The following is a 14539-nucleotide window of genomic DNA, read 5'->3' as shown; positions in this document are numbered from 1 at the left end:
AGCAATAGATGGGGACATTCAAATCCCCACAGGGTTTTACCTAACATTTCAACATCGATATATGGGTAAAATTTATGGGTAATTTTCTCAATTATTTTTCATTTTCCCACATGATTTCACCTATATGTTTCAACATCGATTTATTTGGTAAAATTTATCGGTTGTTTTCTAAATTATTTTTCATTTTCCCACATGATTTTATCTATACATTTCAATATCGATATCTAGAGAAAATTTATCACCCATTTACTAAAATATTTTTCATTTTCCCACATGATTTTACCTATATATTTCAACATCGATTTCTGGGTGAAATTCATTGGAAATTTTCTCCATCCTTTTTTCTTTGCTCCACCAACATTCTGAGATACAGCCATGAAAATAAAATGGCACAGTCCGCATGATAAAACGTATTCACAAAATAAACCCTTTCATTCGGTTACCGGAAACAAACAACAGTAACATCGAAAGGCTAACGACGTATTTAGGCGAATCCGACCAATTAAGTGGAAAGATAGGAAAATAAAATAGAAGCAACTGTAACAACTCGCTGTAACAAGGAAGGTTTTTCTGCTACATGAACGTCAGAAATATTTGCGAAATGCTAAGTTTAGCATCATTTGCGGACAAAATGATAAGCACGTTTATGCCAAATATTTTTGAGAGTTTTTCCCTCTTCTTGTTGGCATATTCTTTGTTTCGAAAATCTTTATAAAAACCGCCTTAAAAAAGGACTAAAAATTGAAACGGAAAAAACAAAAGCTTGAAATATATCCAGAATTTAAATATATATGTATACATCATATATATATACATTATATTATATTATATATATATATATATATATATATATATATATATATATATATATATATATATATATATCATATATAAATTCAAATATCTTCTAAGCTTTTTCAGTTTTCCTTTTCCTTTTTTAATGCGGGTTTTATAACGATTTTTTAAACAGAAAAGAGGAAAACTATCAATATATATATAATATTATATATATATATATATATATATATACTATATATATATATATATATATATATATATATATATATATATATATATATATATATATATATACACAATCACTTCATCTTCGCTCTAAGGACAATTTTTATCTGTTAAGAACAGTTCCAACAAAGGGTTTTTTTTTTTTTTCTTTTTTTTTTGGGGGGTTTTTTGGGGGGCCTTCCTCTTCATGTCGCAAACGTTCCCTCGACGTACCCACTGGAACTGGGGAGGGTTATTCGGTTCTCTGTTGACATTCGGGACAGAAAATACCAGAGACAACAACACTGATTCGTGTTCACAAAGTCGGCCATATTTCAAAAGTGAGACTTCAAAATTCTGGAGCGAAAGCGTATAGTATGAGGTCAGAGGTTCTGTTAGGGTATTATTGCAGACTTCTTCAGATGTTAGATACTGAGTAAAATGATTTCGCAACGTGACGGAGGATAATCCTTTTTCTCCGGATATTTGCCTCTACCAAAAAAGATACAGAGACGTAGATACGAAGAAATATTGCAGTTCGAAAAAGAAAAAATGATAAAAACATCTAGTAACGTCCCCAAAAAGCTAAAAGGCGTAAAAAAACATAGAAATCTTACTATCATGAATTTTTTTTTAAACTTGTGAGGGATCGTTCTATCAACAGAAGGAATGAACGCATTAATACGATGGCAAGAAGGGACGAAACGTCCTGAAGGCTGTTGAAAGCGAACGAAACAGGATGGAGGAATTGTTATCAAACCAAGGCACGGTCTGACCTCCAGCTTACACGAAATGCGTGCAAACAATCTTATCAGTATACTCTAGCACAGATTAGGGTGGTTATAGAATATTACTAGTTTGGATATTTCTTATGAAAAGCTGTGAACTTCGGGGAAGTTCGCCAATAGGATCCTGATAAGAAAATCCATGAACTTCAGCCAGAACAACTACGAAGTTCAGGGAAGTTTCCAATAGGATACTGATAAGAAAATCCATGAACTTCAGCCAGAAAAACGACGAAGTTCAGAGAAGTTCGCTAATAGGATTCTGATAAGAAAATCCCAGAAACTTCAGCCAAAACAACAGCTAACTTCAACATGACTGGAAAGGGACAAAGGGTCCCCTCCTTAAAAAGAAAAAAAAAAAAAATAGAAAAAGTAAAATTTCATCAACAGAAAAAGACATGAAAAACAACCGTTAAAATTCACAAGGCGATGGAAAATAAAGGAGAATCTGAAAGTACGCAACTGAAAGCGGGGGAGAGAGAGAAGGGACGCTAACCAACCAAAAAGGATAGATTGGATGGAAGGGGGAGGAGAAAAGGAAAATACAGAAAAGGGTGATTTTTGCACCCTCCTCGCGCCATTATCGAAGTATTTAACCTTGTCAGTGACTATCACAGCAATTATCGAGGTATTTAACCTCGAAATATCAGCGCAATTATCGAGGTATTTAACCTTGTCAGCGGCGGAAATATCAGCGCCATTATCGAAGTATTTAACCTTGTCAGCGACTATCACAGCAATTATCGAGGTAATTTAACCTTGGAAATATCAGAGCAATTATTGAGATATTTAACCTTGGTCAGTGACTTCAGAGCAATTATCGAGGTATTTAACCTTGCAAATATCACAGCAATTACGGGGTATTTAACATTGCAAATGTCACAGCAATTATCGACGTATTTAACCTTGTCACCGACTATCACTGCCATTATTTTATGAGAAGAAGAGAGAGAGGCAAGACGGAAGGAATGCAGAATTTAGAACAAAGGCCAAGCGCTGGCACCTACGAGGTCATTCAGCGTTGAAAATTGACAGTAAGGTCTGAAAGGTGTGACGGGAGGACAACCTCCCAATTGCAATAGCAAACAATTGTTACAAAGAGGGGGAAGGCAGAATGCAGAAAGCGAATACGACAGGAGGAACAGTTAAAGGAATGAAAGAGGTAGAAGCTGGGGGCCCTAAGGAACGCTGTGAAGAGCCTTAAGTAATGTCTACAGTGTGGAACGTGAGGTGCACTGACGGCACTACCCACCTGCAAGAAAAGAGAGAGGAAGGAAATTTATTGTCATACTTTATATCATCCACCTGTGAAGAGCATATAGAGAATGTGGCTACAGTCAGAAGCTCTTTAGTTTTAAAGAATTAATTCGTTAAAAAAAAAAATAGCTGTTATTACTGGCTTTAACGCTTTATTTTAGTTTGAAAGCTTCTAATTCCTTTAATGAAAAATAGCTGTTATCGCTACCGTGGACAATTTTCTTATTAGTTTAAAACCTTCTAATTCCTTTAATAAAAAAAGTTGCTGTTATTGCAGCTTGGACATTTCTTAGTTTAAAAGCATCTAATTCCTTTAATTTTAAGTTTTTAAAAAAAAGGTAGGTTGTTTGTTGCCAGCCCGGTATGACTGAACGTAAAGGAATATAGTAGTTTATTATCTACTGAACTTATTTATTCATTCTCTTATGTAATCACTTATTTATTTATCTCTTCTTTCAAGTTTCGAGACTCCATTGCAACCAGAAACTTTCGTAATTCACAGAGAGAGAGAGAGAGAGAGAGAGAGAGAGAGAGAGAGAGAGAGAGAGAGTTTCTTGAGCCAATAGAAACTCACACAGTCTGTCGTTCATACAGTCCGTCTCATATGTTGTTGTTTCCCTTCATCAAGAAACGGGAACTAACCGCTCTTTGATACGTATGCTTTTATTACAGAGTGTGGTACTGAGCGGTAACCGAGTGGAGATTGCAAAAAAATATATTATCTAGAGCGGTAAAAAGTAATTAAAGACAAACAGCCAGCGTTGTTTAACTCATTTCCCAGATGGCCATTACGGAGTTGTTGCTTTTAATTATTTTTAATTGCATTTTGTGTTTGTAGATAAACATCAGTGCTTGGAAAACGAGAACACTGCTCCATTTAATCTTCTCATTATAATAGAATGCTGTTTTTGGATAATTATATTATTTCGTTATGAGTTGATACGCTTGGAGATTTGCATACGCATCATTTGAAAAGAAGTGGAAGTCGTGATTTTTTTAAATATAAAACAAATATCACTTAGGGTAAAATGCTGTATTAAACCTGTGACTGGGAAAGGAGAGATATGATTTTTTAAGTAATAGAAAAGCCACGAAACAACTTTAATATAGTAGATTCACATCACCGGTGCATCTGATGTCTAGGCCAGTCCCTGACGACGCTCCAGATTGGCTGTAGATAAGCCAATCACAGGACTAGAAACTCAGTTTCTCTCGAGAGTTCACATAGGCAGGATGTATGCTCCACCTCTCCTGAGGGATATCTTTGAAAGGCGTATCCCTCAGGAGAGGTGGAACATAGATCATACCCATGTGAACTCTCGAGAGAGACTGAGAGTTTCCAGCCTTGTTATTGGCTTATCAACAGCCAATCAGGAGCGTCGTAAGGGACTGGCCTAGACATCAAATGCACGGTTGACGTGAATCTACTATACCATAGTCCCTTCCTTATCAAAGACGACGCCCAGAAATATGACCTGTTCGCAAAATGCCTGGATTCGCTATCAGCCTTTAACATATATATACTAAAAAACGCCCACAGCTTTAAAATACACAACCACCAGTGGAATACCAATATTTTTAAAAATACATTAGAATTTAAGGGAAATGTAAATAAGAAATAAAAGCATTCAACTCCTCTCATTCAGGAGTTGTCCCAAAACACGTCCTCAGCAGAAGAACATTCATCGACAATGATGGCTGAATGCACATTTTGTCCGCGGTATATTATTCTTCCAGTACAGACTCCTCTGAATATCTCATCCCATTCGTAGGTAAAAACAGTAGATATGTATATAAAAAAAAATGATTGTTCGCGAAATGGCAGCAATGGTGGAGCCATTTCAGTCTTGAACAATGGGACGCGGACGAGAGAAATTGCTTTCGCTCAGTAAAATAATGCATGCATTGACAAAATGCTTTGTGCTTTATTATTATTAATTATATTATTATTATTATTATTATTATTATATTATTATTATTATATTATTATTATTATTATTATTATTATTTAAATTCGTCATAAGCACACATTTTCCTGGTCACAAAAACTGAGATTATAAAATGCATTGCAAACAGAAGACAAGTCATAAAAGCTAAGGCGATGATGCATGACGCCTTGAATACTAACCAGCATACAGTAGCTACTGAATGTCTAGAATAAGCCTCATATCAGTAAGATAAAAGGAAAATGAAAAAAAGATCACAAGGCTCCCAAAACACTGCCCTGAGGAATGCCAGGCAAGATGGGACTAGGCTCACGAAGACCACCAGCAAACAAACTTTTTATGGTCACTGAAGTGAAGGTGAATGAAATGTAAAAAAAAAGCATTAATACCTAAATTACTATAATTTAATATTCAAGAATTTTGTGGTTGATCAAATCGAAATCAGACTTAATATCAAACTGAACAATACGGGACGGCCAGACAATGTCATCACTGACGCCATCAACAAGCTCCCGGCTGAGCTGAAAACGTCATAAAAAAAAGGTCTTAAACTGACGAAAAATGGCCCAGTGACCTTCCCACGCCCCAGGGCCACTTCCCCGAATTAAAAGAGAGACAATAGGCTTAGCGTACAACAGCTCTTTAGGGAAACTCGAAACACGAGTAATGGCATCCTTATTTGCTCTTGTTATTATCCCTTTTTCTCCTACGTCTCCCCAAGGAGGACCCTTAGGATATCAAGCCCAGTATCCTTCAGTTCTTTAGGCTCAAAGGTTCTTCTGTCTGTTGGTTGTCATATTGGCGTCTACGTTTATTTCCGCTCTTGAACGAATGGAGAATATATTGGCAAAAGAAGGCAATAACATTGATGGTTACGGTAACGAGTTTACTTAAGAGATCAAGTAGCCAACAAGTAGCCAAAGGAAGCTCAGTTATTAGACGAAATAAGAATGCTTATAACAGATCTCTTTATTTAGAGGACGGGAAATCTTGTCTGTTGATAGCACACCATTTCAAAAGTGACCCAAATACAACCCTGTCATCAAGCATTACAAATTTTACGTATATATATATATATATATATATATATATATATATATATATATATATATATATATATATATATATATATATATATATATATATACATATGTAATAATAATAATAACGATATCACCAAAATTCCCCAAACCAAGTCCAACGGGACAGGCTGTAATATAACCCAATCCCACCGCGCCCCCCCCACAAAAGTGAAAGGCAATAAAGATAGAGGGAAATGGAATAAAGGTTATGTAAGGGTGGGGGGGGATAGGAGGTGACGTGAGAGCGGCCCCAAGGGATTGGGGGGAGGCGCTGAAAAACTATGGGGCGCCGACCCCCTGACACTTGGAGGCAATTGCAGACATGGTAACAAACAAGGAAATTTCGCAGTAGCGAAAAAGTTTCCAGGAAAAATACGCTTTTTTAAACATATTGCAAGTGTGTGTATATATATATATATATATATATATATATATATATATATATATATATATATATATATATATATATATATACATATATATATCTTGAAGGCACTAGTAACAGTCTATAATATTAAATAGTCGGGTTGATAACCTTAGCTCTTGCCGGGTAGAGACAGATTCAAAATGCTAGATTCATCGAAGATGCTGAAATGAAAAAAACAAAACAAAAAGAAACAAACAAACAGGAAAGCTTACCTGGCGCATAAAAATCACGAGTTTCATGTTTGTAGCGTGCTGGTGAGTGTGTGTGTTTGTAATGCACAGAAAATGACATATAATCTATGGGAAGAGTGCAAAGGGGCACTCACTGAATTTGATTAGTAGAGTGTGGAACACGCCACAGAAGAGGTGTTGCAGGTCCATCGGACAAGGTTACGGAGAGTGAAGAACTTTGAAAAGTTAACATTTGAAGTGACAATTACTTGAGTTCTAGAGAAAGGGAAGTGAGGTGCAGCACACATTCTTTATTGACGATTTTTAATGTTTTATGGTGTCATAATTATGGTCTCTTTATTTCAGATGGATTCGAAGTCACCTTTGGGTTTTTTCTAGACTAATTTTGATCATTGATAAACTGAATATTTGGACACTTAGGAGAAAAGGGGTTACATACTTAAAATATAATTTTGAGAGGAATATGATAGTTTAACGTTTCTTTTTTGGTCATGCTTAATTAATTTTATTCCACTTTCATGTTAGCTAACTTTGAGAAATAAAAAGTATATTTTTGTAACAACAAGAGTTTATATTAGCCTAGTTTGAAACTGATTTTCAGCCAACTTCAGAGATGGCCTTCAACAGGAAAAAGGTAGGCTACGTTACCAGTTAGATGTTTTCTTTTCATTTGTTTAAACGAGTGTCATTTGATCTCGTTAGAGATTTTGGTGGCTAGCGGTTAAAAGGTACATTCAAGCCTACAGGTAACGTTTCCGAAGAGACTAGAACTGGAACGGTTAGGCATGTTTTGGGGAAAGGTGGTTATAATTATGTATCGGGCAACTGAATCTTTTGCTGATTTTAGGGGAATTGTCCGCTGGTCAGGAATTAAGCCGGGTAGCTACTGCTGGCAGTGATCTTAATGTAAAGACGTGTTCCTTTGTTTTTCAGTCTGGGGGTGGGGGGGAAGAGTGAATTTATATCATAACGGGATTTAATTACGCGCGGTTGTAAGTGTAACCGGGTACTGACTTCGGACCTATGAAGACGTGAGGGTATAAGTTTTTATTTTCTTTTAGTTTTTTATTGGTGTTAATTTGCTCACAAGTGTATTTCATTTTGATGTCCCTTGGGATTCAACGGACGTTTGGGGTTTTGTTGAATTGAAATGCTTTAGACAAAGTGGTATTAAAATTACGTTATTGTGCGCTGCATGAGAGAGAGAGAGAGAGAGAGGCGGCTGGGTGAACGATGAGATCGCTAACTCATCAGATTTTGGCTCGAGATACAGGGGTTTTGCTGTATAAACATTATGAAGTTTTTTGATAGTATATATATATATATCTATATATATCCAAGGCTTAGCTATCCACCATAAAAAAGGGCTTCGTTATTCCCTCAGTTTATAAATGCCTATCTCACAAAATCTATAATTACTTATTGCCTATCAATGGGGGTCCACCTATGGTCAAAGTTTTGTAAAAAAAAAAAAAAAAAACAAAAAAAAAATCAAATTTAACGTTTAATGCAAACAAACGTACCTATTTGTTGAAAGCAATAACCCCGACTATCTTAGAACGGTTCACTGAAATATAGTGGCGAATTCAGTGTCCAATGGTACTCTATATTATTGAATAGGCGGACTAGAATGAATTAGCCAATTTCACGCACTTTGCGTGACAATATTCACCGTGGTGATAAACTGCTCTTGAATATGTGCGTGAACATTTATAATATAGAAAACTGCATCAGGGGAAATATATTAAGATGACGGAAATATACCATTATGGAACATTTCGGATTCTGACATTCATTTTTGAAGCAGGACTACAGACTTTGAAATTCGCCTCTGCACAACACAGCATGCATAAAAATGCAGTCTGTATTTTATTTAGTACTGTAGTTTTTTTTTTCTTTTACGTTGCATGGAACCAAAAGTAGTTATTCAGCAACGGGACCAACGGCTTTATACGTGACTTCCGAACCACGTCGAGAGTGAACTTCTATCACCAGAAATACACATCTCTCACCCTTCAATGGAATGCCCGAGAATAGAACTCACTGCCACCGAGATGGCACGCCAACAACATACCTCCCACGCCATAGAGGAGCTATGCTGTCTGTTTGATTTTGTAATTTAACTAAACATTGGTCATCGAATTTCAACCCCTTAGCAAATCAAGAAGGTAGCAGAAGTGATTACAAAATCAAGCTGATGATATCTGGTTGTTTTGAATCTCATCTATTTTGGGAAAATCTCTTTACTTCCTCATTCACGTGATTTTACCTCTGTTATCATCCACTGTCTATTTTATTCTTTGTTATTATCAAATCTATTCTCGTAACATTGTCTCTCTTGTTTATCCAGGACTGAAGTTGCACCTTTACGAAGTTGTCTACAAATCTTACATCGGTCACCAATACCAATTTTAATAAATTTTGGAAGATTTCCAAGGACCTATTATGCACTGAAAGACTCGTTTGCATAGATGGAGGAATCAGAAATAAATGCAAGCTTGTTTGTCTCGCCCCTCTGACAATCTATCTTAACGCAAAATCCCTACCATACTGTCTAGAGTCTAGATGTAGAAAAGAACCTGAAATCTCTCTCTCTCTCTCTCTCTCTCTCTCTCTCTCTCTCTCTCTCTCTCTCAGAAGCCTGGTTTACTTAGCGACCCGTCTTCTCCAATCTTGGAAATGGAACCCGATTCCACCCAATTCATTTCTATGTGAAATCCTGCTTTTGTGGAACGTGAGATACCCATTTGAGTCCTTTATAAAGCCGTCTGGGAGTTGAAATACTCAATTCATTTATTCCGAGATTTATTTCACGAAAAGTTTGATGTGGTGGTTAAATAGTTAGTTTTTTTTTCTTTAAACTAATCTAGTCCTCGGTAATTCATCTTAAACTGAAACTAAACAAATGGTAGAATAACGTAAAACTGATACAGCCTAATCTACGAGTATTCTCTCTCTCTCTCTCTCTCTCTCTCTCCTCTCTCTCTCTCTCGTCCTCAGTATTACATCATAAAATGAAACTAAACGAATGGTCTCATCACGTAAAGTTGATGCGGCTTGATCTATTCTCTCTCTCTCTCTCTCTCTCTCTCTCTCTCTCTCTCTCTCTCTCTCTCTCTCTCTCTCTCCTTGCAGTTACAATATTCCAGTAAACTTTGGAATATATATGCAAATATATATCAGTGAGTTCCTTGAACTACCCGATGTATAACGAATTAACTGCAACGATGGGATAAACCTTTGATGGGAAGGTATTATTTGAAAGAGAGAGAGAGAGAGAGAGAGAGAGAGAGAGAGAGAGAGAGAGAGAGAGAGGGCTGCCCCATAATACCTTGACTCCTTCATCTGAAGTGCTAGAAGTTTCCTGCGTCAGGAAACTTCTAGCAATTTCGTAACTTATTCCCCCCCACCCCCTCCCCCCCTCTCTTTTTTTGTAGGGGTTTAAAGCTAACCTGTAGGGAATCTATATATATATATATATATATATATATATATATATATATATATATATAATATATATATATAATACACACACACATATATATATATATAGTATATATATATATATATATATATATATATATATATATATCTATATATATATATATATATATATATAATATATATAATATATATGTGTGTGTGGGGGTGGGTGTGTGTGTGTGCGATCTACTAAAAATGTTCATTCAGATACTGAAAAAAAAAAATATGTAATATCGTTCTGAAAATACGTGAGGATTACACGTGAACTTTTAGTTGATAATAACCTGTAATCCTTCAAAGGATAATTACTATATTAATCCCTTTTGATGTCCTCTCTGGCCGTCAAGCGAATATTTATTGAAGTACTGCCTGGCATAATTTCACAGAGGATTTATATATTGAGTTTTCATTTATTCCGTTGAAAGGTAACACCAAAGAGCCAGTCAGAATCAGTGTAGTTCTAAGGGTATGATATATTCATTTAAACTGAAACAAACAGACATAGCAGGGAAAAGTAGTTAGTTAGTTAATCATTTTAACGAAAAAATATACAACTATTAGTACAAATTTGTCCAAAAAGAGACATAATACAAGATATACAAAGTAGACAACTATTAGTACAAATTTGTCCTAAAATAGATATAATAGAAAAGATATAATAGAGAAAGTAGACAGTAATCACTTCTGTTCTTGCAAGTACATGGCCTACAAAGAAAAATTACAACATCAAGTACAAATGACACAATCATATAAGATCATAAAAAACGAAAGAGGAACTTACTAGAGAGAAAAACGTAGTTATATAACTATCATTGACCAATAATTATTGTCCGCAGTTGATAAAAGCAAAAGTGTGACGTCATGAAATATGCGTATGTTTTTTGAAGTGACAAATAGCAGGTAATTTGACCTCGCTAAGCCTCTGGCACCCCCAGGGGGTGTGTTAGACCCCAGGGGGTGTGTTAGATCTCTGGTTTTATTTGCTGCACTTTTGCCCTGTTTCGGTGGAGTCCTATTTCCTGATCCTTTTGCTTTTTCTGGGATTTTAAACTATAGTTGTACCTTTCATAAGAGAAAGTCAGTGGTTTGTCTCTCTCTCTCTCTCTCTCTCCTCTCTCTCTCTCTCTCTCACTAGAATTTCAAGGTATAGTTGTACCTTTCTTGAGAGAAAGTCAGTGCTCTCTCTCTCTCTCTCTCTCTCTCTCTCTCTCTCTCTCTCTCTCTCTCTCTCTCTCTCTCACTAGAATTTCAAGGTATAGTTGTACCTTTCTTAAGAGAAAGTCAGTGCTCTCTCTCTCTCTCTCTCTCTCTCTCCTCTCTCTCTCTCTCTCTCTCTCTCACTAGAATTTCAAGGTATAGTTGTACCTTTCTTGAGAGAAAGTCAGTGCTCTCTCTCTCTCTCTCTCTCTCTCTCTCTCTCTCTCTCTCTCTCTCTCTCTCACTAGAATTTCAAGGTATAGTTGTACCTTTCTTAAGAGAAAGTCAGTGCTCTCTCTCTCTCTCTCTCTCTCTCTCTCTCTCTCTCTCTCTCTCTCTCTCTCACTAGAATTTCAAGGTATAGTTGTAAATTTCATTAGAGTAAATCAATAGCTATTCTCTCTCTCTCTCTCTCTCTCTCTCTCCAACAATTAAGGAAGCTGGCTCTCTCTCTCTCTCTCTCTCCGACAATTTAGAAAATTAGTTCTCTCTCTCTCTCTCTCTCTCTCTCTCTCTCTCTCTCTCTCTCTCCAACAATTAAGAAGCTGGCTCTCTCTCTCTCTCTCCGACAGTTTAGAAAGTTAGTTCTCTCTCTCTCTCTCTCTCTCTCTCTCTCTCTCTCTCTCTCTCTGTCTGTAGTGTTATAGCGAGTTCCAACTGTACATTTCACATTCACACATATATCTGTATTTCAAAATAGAGGCATCATGAAACTGTGCTTTGATGTCAAAATCTATTTTGTTTAGAATTTTTCTACATGGCTGAATTCTTTATCAAATAACAACAATAAAAAAAATAAAACGTTTTTACATCGTTTTACTGATAAATGCTTCATACTAATTATTATGGAAAATCTAGCACTCTCGGATTTTGAAAAATTCGTTTTCAGTTATTCGCTGGAATAATGTTTAACCGTTTTTTATTATCTTTTGTCATAATAGCTTCTTTAAAATTCATAGATTATAGAGTAAATTCACTCAATGCCCAGAAAAACAGAAGTTTTATTCAGCGCTAAGTGGAATGCCGAATTTGAGTCTCGCTGAAACTAAAAAAAAAAAAATATTTTTAATGAATAAAAAGTTCTGGGCTTACAATGGTTATGTTGTGTATGCAATATATATATATATTTATTTATATATATATATATATATATATATATATATATATATATATATATATATATATATACATATATATATATATATATATATATATATATATATATATATATATATATATATATATATATATATATAAAATACATATATGTATATATCTATATATATATATATATATATATATATATATATATATATATATATATATATATAGGTATATTATGAGAGAGAGAGAGAGAGAGAGAGAGAGAGAGAGAGAGAGAGAGAGAGAGAGAGAGAGAAGAGATAGAGAGAGAGACGAGAGAGAGAGAGAGAGAGTACAGTTTCTTACAACTTATGCACACTCATAAAAACAGAATTGGAATAAAAAAAAAACGTTTAACATAAACTCTTATACTTACAATGAAAACAGGTACAATGACAACCATTTTAATTAGAAAAAATAAACTAGATCTTTATAGACTGTAACTTGTAATCATATGCATACACAATTAAAATTAAGTAAGGAGAAATGAGACAAGGTGTTTAATCAGATATATATGAGCCGTTTTATATGATTATATATATATATATATATATATATATATATATATATATATATATATATATATATATTATATAATATATATATAACCTACAAATCAATTCAGCTCTTTATCTTATCAACAACAGAGTATTACAGTCTACAAAACACGGCCTTCTTTTCTTCAAGAAATTAGCAAGCAATCTGGTTTGGACAGTAAGCATTATTTAATCTTCGTTCAGATTTGTAACCCAAGAACCTGATACACTGATTGGATCCGTAATTCTTTGATAACGTTCAACTGATAAAACATTTATTCTGTTGTTTCAGACTGTTTGAGATTATTTGAGAAACTTCGAATCATTTGCTTTGTATGTAACGGTGGGATTTTTTGTTTCCCCACGATAATGAGATTAAGAATTAGTATTGCAACCAAGCTGAATGAGTCTCTCTCTCTCTCTCTCTCTCTCTCTCTCTCTCTCTCTCTCTCTCTCTCTCTTATTCCGTCCGCCCTTGGGCAAACGTCTTAATCAAATGGAATGTTTTCGAGACGGAATATGTAAAATCATCCTTAATCAAAAAGGTTTGATTAACTCTTTAATTACAAAGTCGAATGAAGTGGAATATGCCACCTGCAGCTGGGCTTCATTTCGTCTTCGTATTTTGTGGAATGAAAGATAATGCATTATATCCACAGTATGTCAATTATTGTCCTTTTGCTCTATTATCTGTAGATTAGTTTCGGACAATTCCCTAATCATTTAAGTTTCAAATAAGGAAGGCTGGCATGAATTCGGGGCCCTTGTCATGGTTACAGATCCACTTCAAAAGTCCATAACTGTAGCGTCTTTTCTCTAGATCTTTAGAATATTTTTTTTTAATCTTTTTCACGACAATGGCTACTTTTTCAGGGAAGGTCCGGTACTCAGTTACAGTTTGGGGCGCCGGCCCTATGTGCCTATACAGGCCCAGGAGGCCTTTGTAACTTTTAATAATTAATTATTGAGATAATGAGATTGAAACCACAACTCCCGGAGGGTGGGGTATTCCATCCCCTCCAAACAAACCCCTTTGGTTGTGAATCCAAGATTCTACTGCTTTTTTATGATTATTTAAAAAAAAACAAAATGCCAGCAGTCATATACCCCTTCGGCTACAATCCCAGACTTCTGAAAAGCTTTTAACAACTCATACGCTACAGTAATTGCAATTCCGCGTAACTGCGTTATGTACTATTTCAAATGGCAGTACATGTTTATTTTTAGCAGAGAAAGAGTGACGTATTTTTTTATTTTTTTAGGCCTACGGCCGAGCGCTGAAGGAACAGCGGGAGTAGAAAGGTTTGAAAGGCGTAACAGGAGGAAAATCTCAAAGCAGTTGCACTATGGGCGGAGAGTAAGATGAAAGAAAGAGAATACGAACGGAGATACAGTAAAAGGAATGAAAGGGGTTGCAGCTAGGGGCCGAAGGCACGCTGCAAAGAACCTTAAAGTTTGTTTGTTTGTTTGTTTGTATGGTGTTTTGACGT

Source organism: Macrobrachium nipponense, chromosome 38 (assembly GCF_015104395.2).
Source record: "Macrobrachium nipponense isolate FS-2020 chromosome 38, ASM1510439v2, whole genome shotgun sequence".
Taxonomy (NCBI): domain Eukaryota; kingdom Metazoa; phylum Arthropoda; class Malacostraca; order Decapoda; family Palaemonidae; genus Macrobrachium; species Macrobrachium nipponense.
This window is presented reverse-complemented; position numbering follows the sequence as displayed.